Raw genomic sequence first — 14076 nt, 5'->3', positions numbered from 1 at the left:
TGCATATATATATATATATATATATATATATATATATATATATATTGCTTTTTTGAGACACAGTTTGGCTTTCCTGGACTCACTTTGTAGACCAGGCTGGCCTCAAGCTGACAGAGATCCCCCTGCCTCTGCCTCCTGGAGTGCTGGGATTACAAGCATGCACCGCCACTTCCCAGAACATCTTATATATTTTTTATTTTTGAATTATACCCAATATTTGTACATAATTAAGGAATGCAATATGAGGTTTCTATTTGCATACACTGGGTGCTTTGCTTTGGCTTTTCATTCATAGAATATCTAATTATAGTACACCAAACACGATACCACACATCACTGTTGCAGTTATAGAATAAAGGCAATGGGATACAGACTCTTGAACAAATTAAAACCACCTTTTACATTGTTTATCCTTGAAAATTATTAAATCTTAAAGAAGAAAAAAAGAACCCAACATTATTTCAAATACTGGTGAACCCGAATTGTATAACTTGTAAAACTGGACTGTACCCTTGAACAATAATTTAGTCAATGCCTTCCTGATGTGCAAAGTGACACAGGCAGTGGACATCGCCAGCTTAGAAGCATACAGAGTCAGATAGCAAAAAAAAAAAGAACACCCCTTTCCCCCACTGATTGCAAACTTACACATGCCAAGACTGACTTCAAGGAGTCAACAGCAGAAAGAGATGCAGGTTGGAGGGCAATGGCATCCTTTCAAGGATCTCCGAAGAAAGGATTATGCCATTATGTCCTATGACTATGATAAAACAACAGAGCTTATCTATCAAGTTTACAGTGTATAGCTGGTTCTGCCCTAAATTTTCGTACCCAAATCTTTCAGGATACCAATGGTCTTTCATTCCCTGCCAGGGATCCTAGAAAGTAGTCTAGCTCAGTCTTTCAGATGGTCTAAAACTTCCAATGTATTGTGAAATCATTAGGGTTGCAGGGCCATCCCTTGCTACTTCATCGAAATGATCAAGGTACAATAGAGGCAGGGCTGACTTAGACTTGCGTCTGATAGACCCATTCCATCAGACAGACCCTTGACCACAATTTCCTGGATCATGATCACATTAGAGATAAAAATAAAAGAGAAAAGTACTCTATCACTCCCCACAGGGAAACAAATGTTTCTCTCTAATTTGGCTTTTGCAATCTTTGGTAAAGCTGACTCTTCTGGGATGGATTAACTGTCTGATGCCTGTGAAAAAGAAAACTCTGAATTAGGAATATCTCACGAGCACTCAAGAAGCTCTCACAGCCAGCTGGGCTCATGCATCTTTCAGGTGTCTTTATTCCACTAGATTTGCTTTGCTTAGCTTCTCAGCAGAGGAAGTAAGCACAACAGATCCTAAAGAGGTATTCTGAATCAATGACCAGACCGATGAGTTTGAAACAGTTTTCCTGTAAACCCAACCCTAAACTTAGATAACCGCGCTCTATTTTATACATATCCACCGTACACACATCATTCATTTCATTTTTTCATTTGTTTTAATCTCAATGAACACACTAAGAGGGATCAACCATAGACTAAAAATAGTGAAAAATCTGCTGCTTAAGAACACCTGCTTTTCCAGGAGATTCACGTTCTTTTCACTTCTTTAGGTATCACGTTTCCCTCAGCTGCTCAAGTTTTCCTCATTCTCTGAGTACTTGTTTAATGACAGCCTTTCCAGGGTGGTATTCGGGTAACAAGTGACCTCAAACACTTGGACACCTAAGCCCCGAGGTTTACGATTAAGCACATAGGGACCTCCATCTTACACCATGCTTGATATTTGCCTAGTTCGTAATCACCTTTTCTTTTTTGTTTTTTCTTCTTCTCAGGGTGCTCTATCTTAACTTTGAACAGTACAGGCAAAATTCTGTAGCAGCTGGAAATAGTTCAAGTGCGCACCAGTTGTGGAAGAAAGCTATCTTTCATTTTCTTTCTTTCTTTCTTTCTTTTTTTTTTTTTTTTTTTTTTTTTTTTTTTTTTTTTTTTTTTTTTTTGTAGGTTGCAGTTGTATTGAATATAACAGATTTTGAGGTTGCAAGGAACTTTTACGTAGTAGCAATTTATACGTACCACAGTACAAGCGAGAAAAGTACACTGTGCTTCAGACATAGATAATAAAGCATACTTAAATCTTGTTGGTATACCTTTGCCCTATAAGTTAAAAAACATTATCAAAATTAAAATAATAATAATAATAATAGCTCATGAAAATCCTCTCCACAATCTTAAAATACACAGTGCACTATGAATTTCCCCCTTCAGTCTTTTTTTTTTTTTTTTTTTTCAAAAGAATCCTGAGTTACATGAGTTACATGGACAGCTAATTGCTGAGCTACTTCTAGGCTTCTCTGAACTCAGCTAACTAGGTTAAGCTAGCGTCAGTAATATTCCATGTACGGAACTGTTGTTCAATCATCTTAGAAATAATGAAAGGCACAAACAAACACTAAACCAAAACAACAACCACCGCTCCTCCCCCAGGATGTTTGGTTGCTGTTTTCTTTCTTATTTTTAGTTCCAATACCCCTCAACACATAACCCTCTACACACACACACACACACACACACACACACACACACACACACACACCTGCATATGGATGTACATGTGCACATTTCTGACAAACTTCCAGAAAGCTTTTGATTAGAAAATAAGGCCCCACTTACGGAAACAAGCGCACAAATGAAGAATAAGGAAAAAGAAAAATCCATTGAGCAAAGAAGGTATCTCAGATGCCATTTTCATGCAGACATAAGAGTATGAAACTATTACATATTAAATAGCTGTCAAACTTTTGAATGAAGAGAGTTCAGTATCACACTCTGGCAACGCCTGAAGCTGTTACACCAGCGACATTCAAATAATGGTTTTCTAACATAATGATAACTGTAAGTCCAGCATAGTATTTTAAATTAGATTTGCTTCAGACTAGAAGGTAGCATCAGCAGGCGTAAAAGGTGTAAAAATGCAGGCACTGGACAGGATATGAATTTTTGAGAATATAGGAAGCTAACTGCGAATCAATCTGACCATTTAATGCTCAATTTAGACTGACATCTTCTTTGGTTGTGGCTCCTTCTGTGCACTTAGCAGATGTATCGTAGCTTATATTTCATCTTTGCTAAATTCTAGGATGACTCCCCGCCAGATTGTCTGATACTTTTTTTTTTTTCACTCAAATCTCTCTGGCTTGAATTTATTTTCTCAATGGAGGATTGCACACAAATCTTGTTTGCTGCATTGTTCTTTTCTTTCTTCCTTTTTCTTTTCTTATTTTTAAAATGAGAGTCTGTGAAATATATATTCATTGATTTTTGAAAGCGGAAGCTTACAAAGAAAGATGATTGAAGCTAATAAAATTCTGAGAAGCCTGAATAAAATTAACATAATCAATAATTTTAATGGCAAAACTATGTAGAATCATGATGGAGACTTATCTCAGTGAACAACCTTTGGTTGGCCAGCCTGTCGAGGTAGGCACTCTGATACACATAAGAGTATATATTTCTGTATTTTTTTATTCAGGGTAAAATAATTTGCAGTCAGCATGGACTGTGAAAACGCAGAAATCGGAATGGCATACAGTAAAAATTTGAGAATAAAAGATATCTTGACTGAGATACCATCAGTGTACCTGGAATTTGGCAACCATCCGGAATGCCCTCTGTCTTTAATCTCGTTGTTGCTCTCCTTTCACTGATTCTGGAATGGTCGTTGCTGCTCCATGATGCCCAGTCTGTAACTTGTCCCCCATAGAGTATGTAGCCAGACCTATGAACTTTGGTCATACTGTCTTTGGACCTAAGCTTTGTGCATCCGTGTTCTGTAGCCAGGTCAACTAATTTTGGCTGTGGACAGTACAGTGCATCACACAGCAGCATTAAGCCGTAGTTTGTAAGCAGTCTAGGGATGATGATATTGATGGGAAGAGATACAGAGATAAATAAAAACACTTCATGACTTGATACGAGAAACTCGACATTCTACAGGTTTTTATATCCAAAAGAGGTCCTGGAACCATTATTCTATGAATGCCATGGCAAGTACATTTATTTACTATTAATGATAAATTAATGTTGCATAATATATTCTAGATTCATCCACAGCGTAAAGAATTTTTGTGTGTACATGAAGAAACTGAAATCAGAATTTTAAAAGGATTGTCAGCATGATCATATTAATTATAGCTTTATGACAGGAATTACACAGAAGCAACCTCAGTGTCTATTGACAGAAGAACCAATAAAGCAAATATATAAATTTCACCCATAAAGAGGAGGGAAATTCAGTTATTTGCACTCACTCTTTTGTTTGATTATACATTTAAAATTTTTTAATTCAGGTTTTTTTTCTATATTATTATAAATTACAAATGATGGCCTGAAATGTGAAGGAGTGTCAGCAAAATCTGAAGTACAGACTCCATCAATGTTTTAAGAGACACATTTCACTGAGATTCTGGCAAACCTAAATTTTATAATGCCCCAATTTTATAACCAGGGTTGGTGGCCATTGAGTATGTCTTGCGCTGAGAGAGGAGGGATTAATGTCACCCACATTCTGAGTGGCAGAGTAAGAGCATTCATAAGAAACACTCCTGAGATTGCTACTAGCGTCGGCTGTTTATTATTCAGAAGGGACCCCAACAACAACACAACCATTCCTCATGTGTGTCCACTAGAACTACATGGTAAGAGACTAATGTAGAACAACACACGTGTTGGCTGTGGGACACGGAGAAAACCAGCTCCACATGAACTGGAAGCTCCCTCCCTGCTAAGTAGATTTGGTACTTCATGGAAGATGCTACATAGGCATCTGGGAGAGAAAAGTCAGGAGGTGCTTCCCAGTGGTAGGCTTTGAATGCTCCAATACTGACCCAACAGCAAAGACTTGTACCTGCTACAATCGTAGGCACTGTTACAGAGTGCATCCACTTATTTAGATAGGAGGCTTGTCCCACAGAAGGCAATTCAGACCTGATACTGGAAATGCTACTGGCAAGATCATACACCCCACAAGGACACTTACTACTATTATTTTTCTAAATAGACATGTATAACTAACTTTGAAATATTTTATTTTTGTTATTATAGATAGGTGATACTCTCATCCTCGATCAGAGAAGTGGCTTGCTTTTCGGGAAAACAACACTGAGTGCAGAATGGCTGCTCAGGGTGCAGAGAATAAGTAAATAATGACTGTCTATGACAGTGATTCTCAACCTCCCTCATGCTGCGACTCTTTAATGCAGTTGAGTTTGGTGACCTCAACCATAAAATTATTTTGTTACATCTTTACAGCTGTTATTTTGCTACTGTTACAAATTGTAATGTAAATATTTATGGAGATAGAGGTTTATCAAAGTGATTGAGAGTCACAGACTGAGAATCACTGCTCTATGGCCATACCAACCTGAATATTGTGTCACTTGAGAATAAGTGACTAAATAAAACATTTATATCAAGCCCCTCCAAAGCTCAAGGGGCATCGTGGAAGAAGAGGCAGAGAGAAAGTAAGAACCTGATGATGTAAGAAACTGTATGTGTATGAGAGGGTCACTGGAGTCATGAACTCAGCTGGGATGGTTTCCTGCACTGGGACTCACAAGGCAGGGTCTTTCTACATTCAATCATGGAAGTTTCATCCATCTGATGAAACCATTCACCTCACTATCGAAGGATCCATCATTCACTGTTGGAATGTGAGATTTTTCTTAGTTGATATTGTATCACCCAGGAGATACAGAGGATGATTGAGATAGGAAAGATGCGATTTATTTCTATAAGTTAATTCCATGTAAAGAAAGATACCATGATAGCTGGGAAAGTAAGTATTGTATGCTGATAGATCCTGCAAAAGGGGGAAGTCCTCCCATGCCATCTCCATCCCTTGCCCAGTGGTGACCCCACCCTGCTCCAGGGGATTGTCTCATACCCTGCCTTATAGACAGAGCCTTGGGTAAATTTTGTGAGTCACAACACAAAATATAAAGGTCAGAAGTAAATGAAGAAAAATGACATGAGGTAGCAAAGGAGACTTGCAAGGAGGAGGAAGAACTGACAGGGAAGAAGGAGAATGAGGGAGTGTAAACAAATGAGTATTCTCAGAATGCATTGTTTAAATCTATGAAAATGTCAAAGACTAACTTTAATTTAGAAAAATGAAACAAATCTAATTAAAATACAATATGATTCTGAACACCAGCAATGACACGCGGGGTATTGTAGAAGGTGAGTTTCAACATGGTGAACTTTTATAACTAGAGAGACAATATAATTAGGGGAGGACTCCGGGTACCAGAATGAAATCCTCTTCATTTGACCGATGTCGACTTGAGCTTTTCTATGCCAATCTCACTGTTCCCTAGGAACATCTCTTACTGAGATGGTTAAAACTATCAAGCTGTGCTTGTCTGGTCTACAAAACAAGTATGCTGGAAGAAAGCCAAAAGCTTTCAAAACTAAATAGTCTTACAAGCCTAGTCTGTTAGACTCTTGACCAGAAGGAGCTGGCCACAGGCCATTTAAGACCTCAAAGGGAAGGAATGCATTCTTGTCTCTGTTAGAGAAATACAAGGGGATGCAGTAATGAATGTGGCTTGTACAGTCTCCAGCAACCCTATGATCTTTTGGACAATGGTATTAGATGGCAATGGAGCTATGAAATGCTCTTCTTAAATCAAGAACTGGGGTGTTTCCTGGAGGCCTGAAGAGCTCTTGGAAATGCCCCTTTAGATCTGTTTATAACACTGTGTCTTCTTGACTTACCAGAATCCCTGAGAGCCCAAAAGCTCAAAATGGAAAACAAAACAAAATAAACAAACAAACAAAAAAAAAAACCCTAAACACAATAGATGTCCACCTCTTCTAAAATTGAAGAGCAACAACAGAGGAAGTTTAAAAACAACCGTGGTGAATGACAATAAATTGGCTTTTGATTTCACTTTGCATTGGGCAAACCCATGACCATCGGAGGGCTGTATATCAATGGAAGATAGAAGCTGTGGTCCAGAGTCAACATTGTAATCTATGACCGATGTTTCAGGCCATGTGGACTCTGCTGAACTAGAAGCTTTAGTCTTCATGTTTAAATAAAAAAAAAATGGAATATTCCACTGGCAACAGTTTATTCATTCCAGGACTATGGCTTCCAAAGAATCAGCATCTGGTGTTCTAGTCCCAAAGGTCCTAATTATAGACGTTTCGAGTTTGAATTTTCATGAGCAGTTCCACATCTCCAGCTCTTCTTTCAGTCAAGATCTTTGATAACTACACAGTGAGATTGATACCCGACTCTGGTATGGAACATTCCTTAGTTATTCTCAGCTATCTTCAACAGACTTTGTTCAGTCAGAAAGGCTTCACCAACAACAGGAAGACACAATTGTTTGGTAGAGTAAAAGAGAGTACAACAAAATGAATCTTTATAAGAGAGAGAAAAAAAGCGCAATGGCTACATAAATGTACACACATCAGAATCTTAACTGGGTCAAGAGATGTGACACAGTTGAGAAATATCCATAGAAACCATCATAGGAAAGCATTCTTTTCAAAGCCAAAGGCTCCATACTTCAGTGTTTGGGAGGTGTGAATTGGCTTAGCTGACATCATATCACACAGGAGATACAGAGAGAAGAGGACAAAGGCAAGGGACATGATGACTGTTTCTAATTTCATGTGAGGAAAGACAGCATCTTTGCTGGGAGCCAGTGGAGGCAAGTAGGAGTTGCAAACAGTCTCAAACTGATCAATATTGATATAGGCTAGTGGAAATAAAAGATCAAACTCCCAAAAATGTAACAGTAATGTAAGAAACAGAAGCTATGAATTTGTGAGAAAGCAGTGGGGTGGAAAAAGGGCAGAAATAGGGGGGAAAGGAAAAATTGGTTACACAAAGGGTAATGGTGTGAAAATAGATTAAGCAAAGGGGGTAAAATAATTATATTATGATTTCGAAAATTAAAATATATTTAAAAGAATGTTTGCGTACTACCTATAAGCTTCGAAGACAAAGTTTAAGTTGTGACTAGAAAGTTATGTGTGAATTTCCAAGTATTGCTCTGCTATGCAGAGCTTTTTCCAGTGGCTCCTAGAGTTGGGATCATTAACATAGTTCTTATCCAAGGAAGGGGTTGGGCAAAGTATTGACCCTACATTTTTAGTCTGATAAAATCTGACTAGGTCTCATTTAGGCAAATTCAATCACAACACATATCAGTTACCTCTCCCTCCCCTTTTTAACCACATGAGAACCAGGAAACAGAATGACCAGTTCCCAAGTGTTTGGTTCTGACTCCAGTTCCCCAGGTCAGTCTGATAAGCAGCAGTGATAATGAACATGTCCCGACCATGTCATCTGAGCCTAGCTAGTCTCTTTTCCAGAGCCGTGTCACCAATTTCGGTTAATTCTATTATTTTAAACAAATCCATGAATAAAGATGTGTTCACGGTATCCTTTGCTAAAAAGCAAGATTTAATAGATTTCTGCAACCAGGGGGTTTTGATGCCTAAACTTGATAGCACCTATATTAATAACTATATCAAATAAATTCACAACTGTTAAAACCAGCAAATAAGGCCACACAACAAAAGTAAAATTATAAATTAAAAAGAGAAAAAAAGGTGTAAGTTGTATTTAAAGAATACTCAGGTGTGTTACAATATGACTGGCACATCTTTTAGAAGGATGAACTCTTACATGAACTCTAATATGATTTCAAAAATACACGATTAGAGACATATATGACTCTCTTGCTCTCATAATTCTAGAATGGTTTGTCCAAAGACCCGTTCTTCCGATATCATACTGAGAGCCACACTGGTAAAGGAGAGAAAAACCAACAGCTACACAAACTATTGCTTTCATAAAACAATTCATATTGTCTCTGTTAGTCCTTAGCAGGCATTTGTCCTAAACCATTTACAAATCAGGGGTAACAATTCCAATGAAGTTAAATATCAATAGTTCATATTGTCATACCAAATGCAAATGAAATTTTATAATTCTAAGTCCCCCAAATTTTATGACTGGGATCCTAGTTGAACTATTGAGTAGCCCAATACCTCATAAAATCATTACTTAGAGTGTGAAAGTAGGAGGGTAACTGTAAACTTAAAGGCAGATGCCCACAGAAGAGGAGGGCTACTATGTCTCATGAATCGTGTCTATATTACTTGTAAGAGCAACATCTGATAACGGCACTGAAGAGCTAGTGTGACAGCCAAGGTGCCAGGGCTCTGACCAGGCCACAGCAAGCCCCTTCTACTGTGCTCAAAGTTCTCCCCACCAAAACGCTTCCACACATCTCTTTCAGATATTCCCGGCCAGCGTCCACATGTTGTATTAAACGGGCCCATCAGCTGAAAATTCTGCGTGGATTCAGCGTGGGAACCGATCTGACAATTCCGTAAGTGCTGGAAGTAACACAACCAGAAGAACACCATCAGTTCCCAAAGGAAACAGACCTCTGGAAGGACTGTGTTTGGGAAATCACACAATACAACAAACAAAACAGAAACCCATATTGCACCAAATGATGCCAAACTCCAAGCTGTTCAGAATAAACACACCATTCCCAACTGCGTCCTTCCACAGCTATAATACTGAGATAGTCACATCGAAAGCCCCAGTCTTGAAAGTACGAAATTTCCCAAAGTACAGAGACTGAATCCTTTACAGCATACCTCCTGCTCCGTGCAGTCTAACCATCACCACCTGGGGGGGGATCTAGATATTTTTACAGTAATGGAGCGTTTCTTGGCTTCAGCTTACCTGGTTGGGTGATATAACTAACCACATATGCAAATCAAACACCCACCTTGCAGCTGTTAGTCCAGGTCTAGATCTTAATGTTCTTTCTGGTTCTCAAACATTTCCTAAAGATTGTACATGGGGTGGGGCAGGTGGGGTGGGATGGAAAAGCGGGGCAATGCCACAAGCTATCCTAATCCTGGGATTGTCACTACATGAAAAAAAAAAATACACTTACTTGCTGCCAAATGATAGTCTTCACTAAAACTCCACCAAGAACACCAGCAGCAAAGCTTTTGCTCTCCTGGGCTGCTGTTTCTTCTCAGCTCTCTGTTTAGGAGGTTGCTGCACTGTGCTCCGCTGTCCACTGCTGCTGCCAGCTAGACAATCAGCCACCGGACTGGCTCCACAGTCACAGAACCAGAGACCACCTACAGACACATGCCCAGCAAGCCTTGTAGCTGTTTTTGTTTCCTTTGCCTTCCTGCATCCCTTCTCCTGGCCACTCCCCCACCCTCATCTCCAGGCCAGCCTGTGACTCTAGAAGCTAGATAAGCGTGGGCGGGTGATATTGACAGAGACCCAGCTGCAGAGGCAATAACAGCTTCAGCAGTGGCTTTGCATTCTCCTGCTGCCTGGGAAGGAGCCAGTCAGACAAGGGGGATTGGGATTTAATGAAGGGAGAGGGAGAGAGCTGAGGAAGGGCATGAAGGAGCCAAAGCCTGGGAGAAGAGCAAGAACAGGCTGCGTCTAAATTGTGTGTCTGTTTGTGGGCCACTGGGGTTTGTAGAAAAGGGGAGGGGAGTGTGAAGAGAGGAACACAGCAAGCTCAGGGTCCTGATCTGCAGAAAGCTTTGCCCATCCTGGTCAGATTGCTCAATAGAATATATGGGGCTGAATGTCAGCCTGGACTGTCAGCCTTCAGCCTGGGACACTGGTCATCGCTGTGGATGCTGTTCTGTGCAGGGGTGCAACTGCTTAAGAAAAACATGATTGGAAGATGATAAAGGCTTAGCATATTGTGTCCCATTCTGGCTCTTGGAATACGAGTGAGGTATACAGGAGACCGTTATTACTGTTGTAAAAAACTGGCATGCACTACATTTAACGTGAGTCTGTGCTTGTAGGAAAGATGTACTAGACTCTTTTTTTAAAACTGAGACAGGAGGATTTTGACACAACATAGACCACTGATCGTATAATCCAGATATAAAAATATTTTATTTTAAAAATATATCAGCATAGGCCCATGAACAAAAATATTTTACAGAATTTATCCCAGTCTTATTGTCATACCTAAAAATAAATGTAACAGATTTACCATGACAAACATTTATTTGATTTTTTTTCTCAAAGCTGGCACATGGATTACAGATTTTCTTGCCCAAGTTTTGTAGTGTCAATGCAAAGACATTTCCTAGTGCAGAGAATACAACTCTCCTTGGGGCAATCTGCCATTGTCAACAACACAATCCTGTGTAGCTTCTATGTATTCAAACATAAAGTAAGCTCAACAGGCAATAATGTAAAACATTCTCAAAGCTAGGCAAAAGCCATATGGAAAATTACCATAGGTGTGTGTGCGTGTGTGTGTGTTTGTGTGTGTGTTTGTGTGTGTGTTTAAGCACAGTTTAAATGGAGTTATCCTGTAATGAAAAAAATTGCCTTCCCCAGGCACCATAGGCTTTAAAATGCAGAAGGCCAGATATGGGTTATCAACTTTTAAGTTGTCCATCAGGTCTCATAGACACCATTTCCAACATTGTACACTATTACTATTTTTCTTGGTTGCCATTCAGAAACTGATCGTAGACCTTCTTGCTGAAGACACCACATACTTGAATCATAGGACATGGAAAAATAAATCCAGTATTGACTTGGGAGTTTTGTACATACTGTTTAATTTTCATAGTGCTAGATAGAGGAACCTACATAAACTCTCCAAGCTACAATACTAACTGGCCTGGCACTTTTGCATTATGGCACAAGTGTTTTTAGAATATCCAACCAACCACTTACTTAAAGCTCACTCCACAAGACAGAACTTACAGCTGGCATTGTTCACTGGGCTCCAAACCAGTGTCCAGCGAGATCATAGGCCCTAGGAGAGAACCTAATGATTTACTTTGCTAAGCAGACATCAACCCTTATCAAAGAAACTTGTCTGTGCATTAAATATATGTATACAGTGACTTACAATTTGTCAACACACATAGGATAAGAGGGTATATGATGCTTAGCTCTAAAAGAGGTATCACCTTTCCTCTCTACTAAGGCTCAGGAATCATTATGGAAGAAGAGTAAGAAATATAAAACCCAGAGGTAGTAGACATCTGCAGTAAAACAGTATTTGCCAAGATATGACATGACTGTGGCATGTAGGAATGCACAGCACTATAATTGAATATACAGGACATGTATAAAGTCAGACGACTAAAATCCTAGCACAGGGCAGGAAGGGACTCAAGAATCCTGCTTCTATCTGAGCAGCTATTGGTGATTGAGAGAAATTTAGGGAAAGACCCCTGAAAGATTATCTTGTAAATATATACTTATAGGCAATGCTAAATGGACCTAAGGGATTAACAACAAAAATAAAAAAGACCACAAGAAGTTTGGAGGAAAAATGGTTGGAGGGGGGAAACTGAGGGATTAGAGAGGAAGCAGTGAGGTGAACTTGGTCCAATCAAAATTTAACATGACATCCTTAAACAATACCCCCTCGATATCTCAAACCTTAAATAAGTTACTTGAAAGGAGCATAAACAAGGACATTTTTATATATTCTCTGAAAAACAGGCTGCTGAACACTCATGAATAAAATGTCAAATAGAATAGAAACACTTTGTACTGGATCTATATTGCAAGATAAAGCTTTTATTTTGAAATTGTATGTTTAAATTGTTCTGAAACAAATATCTTGCTAACACTGTTAGATAATGGATTAGATGGAATATTCTTGAAATCATTATGTGTATAGGAGTACACTAAACCATCTTTCCATTTCTCAGCAGAAAGATGTGTGGATGGGTTATCCATCTTGTTTTGGACCATGTATAGCCTTGTATAATATAATTAATATAATATAAAATGATTGACTAGCTCATTATATTTTCTAAGCTGTTTTCTCTTCAACATATATCCAAAATTTAGAAGCTGTGAAACTATATGCTCTGCCTTATCAAGAAAAACATTCTATTTTAAACAGTACTGATCTGGGAGCAGTACTTTCCTTACTCTCCCTGCAAACAAGGGATGTTTGTTTTAACATAAGCAGATCATTATCAGAAATGCAGATGGATACTGACTCCTTTTTTATCTATATCAGCATCCCAGAATTTTCATAGCCACATGTAAATATTAACACAATAAAATATCAAGCAATTCTACCAAACAAAAGTATATTCTTCTTTTGAAACTACACCTTGGGCCTTGCCAAATCTTGTCTTTTGTAACCTCATCTGAATTTATGAGTCTTTTTATATATAAAGAACTTATTTTGTATGCATTGAAAATCATAATAAATCACATATTATCTCTTTCTCTAAAATTACATATAATACCTATAAATGTGCAGACATAGTCCCCATAAATATAGAATTCCCAACTGTTCTAACAGTTCTCTAACAGTGAAAGAGGCATAGATTATCCCATAAGAATACCAATAGCAGGCAGGAGAAGCCCCCTTTTGAGTTGTTCAGGGTTTTCAAGAAATCCTCCACATAACATAGGCTATTGTTATTGCCATTTGTTATCTCCCAGAGGTGGAAGGTAGGAAGATGTCATTTCCGAAGCCATCATGTACTTCAAATCCAGGACCTGGAGGTCTCATGCTGGATCTGATCTGACAGCTTTCTCCACGAGGACTAGTTTTCACAGTACCAGAAGGTGCCACACAAACTTCCAACTGAGGGAAGCAACAATATTTTTACACAGATATGCAGTGCATGATATCCTTAAGAACTTTAGTGATAACAAACTGCTGTCTAGGTAGACTTAAGATCCATTCAACAAGAAGGCAGTCATGCCAGGTACTTGAAAACGAGCCAACACTGCAGAACTAGGGCAGTCATTTACCTTGGAGGATAGTCTACAGATAACACTTATTAAACCAGCTTAATTCGCAAGTAGATGATAAATAGGTATCCTTAGACCCACAGGTAAGAACAGGTCTCAAATGTTATCAGATAAATGTCTCTTTGCAATAGACAGAAACCTTTAGAGGAAGTAATAACCAGTCAAATGGAAGAGAATGAGTGACTGTGTGGTGCCCAACCCCAACTAATAAGCCTACAGCACAACCCGTGAACCTCAT

General features: G+C 38.8%; 1 protein-coding gene across 1 annotated transcript in view; it reads right to left on the bottom strand.

Moving 5' to 3' along the window:
• Scn7a (sodium voltage-gated channel alpha subunit 7) overlaps positions 1-10094 on the bottom strand; it is an 81873-nt gene extending 71779 nt beyond the window's left edge. The window contains exon 1 of the mRNA XM_055600406.1: positions 10000-10094. The gene's annotated coding sequence lies outside the window, so the exon portion shown is untranslated. The remainder of the gene's footprint in view (positions 1-9999) is intronic.
• Between the last annotated feature and the right edge of the window lie 3982 nt (positions 10095-14076).

The sequence above is a fragment of the Psammomys obesus genome, unplaced genomic scaffold, assembly GCF_907164565.1.
Source record: "Psammomys obesus unplaced genomic scaffold, mPsaObe1.curated_primary_1811, whole genome shotgun sequence".
In the NCBI taxonomy this organism is placed as follows: Eukaryota; Metazoa; Chordata; class Mammalia; order Rodentia; family Muridae; genus Psammomys; species Psammomys obesus.
The sequence above is the reverse complement of the archived record's forward strand: the minus strand, read 5'-3'. Positions and strand labels throughout refer to the sequence as shown.